This window comes from Lipotes vexillifer, unplaced genomic scaffold, assembly GCF_000442215.2.
Source record: "Lipotes vexillifer unplaced genomic scaffold, Lipotes_vexillifer_v1.1 scaffold504, whole genome shotgun sequence".
In the NCBI taxonomy this organism is placed as follows: domain Eukaryota; kingdom Metazoa; phylum Chordata; class Mammalia; order Artiodactyla; family Lipotidae; genus Lipotes; species Lipotes vexillifer.
In genome coordinates this window covers 4,774,112-4,774,967 of record NW_006785225.1, presented here as the reverse complement: position 1 = coordinate 4,774,967, position 856 = coordinate 4,774,112, and positions in this window count along the sequence as shown.

Below are 856 nucleotides of genomic sequence, written 5' to 3'. Positions count from 1 at the left end.
TTTTTTTTTTTTTTTTTTTTTTTTTTTTTTTTTTGGCTGCATTGGGTCTTCATTGCTGTGCTTGGGCTTTCTCTAGTTGCAGAGAGCAGGGTCTACTCTGTGGTGGTTCACGGGCTTCTCACTGCAGTGGCGTCTCTCATTGTGAAGCACAGGCCCTAGGCACGCAGGCTTCAGTAGTTGTGGCACGTTGGCTCAGTAGTTGTGGCTCATGGGCTCTAGAGCACAGGCTCAGTAGCTGTGGTACACGGGCTTAGGTGCTCCGAGGCATGTGGGATCATCCCAGACCAGGGATCAAACCTGTGTCCCCTGCATTGGCAGGTGGATTCTTAACCATTGCACCATCAGAGAAGTCCCAGATTAACTTTCTAAAGTGTGACTTTTACGACAGGCCACCTTCAGCCAGCCATTGTTCTGATTATCTTTTGAATAACCTTGTCATCTGTCTCCAGCCACAGTTTGGCCCTTTCTGCATATATTTTGCATCTCACCTCATTTGGAAGTCCAAATGTGAGTGTGTATGTATGTCTATGTGTATGGTCGTGTGCATGTGTGCATGTGTCTGTGGTGATCATTAGAAATATTGTAAATCAAAGGCCAGGTTTGCTATCTGGCCCTCAGCAGGTACTCAGTCAACATACATTTTTTTCTTGTACCTACTGTTGCCTTAGTCAGGTGACCAGGCTATATTAGGAGACATGACAGAGATATAACACCCTTGTCCACTGCTACATAATGAGAAAACAGTAGAATGGTACTCCATGCCACAGAAGAAGAATAAATGAAAGGGTAAATAAGGAGGGGTCAGAGAGAAGTTTATGAATAAAGCTTGGTTGGATCCCAAAGTAAATTCAGCAGG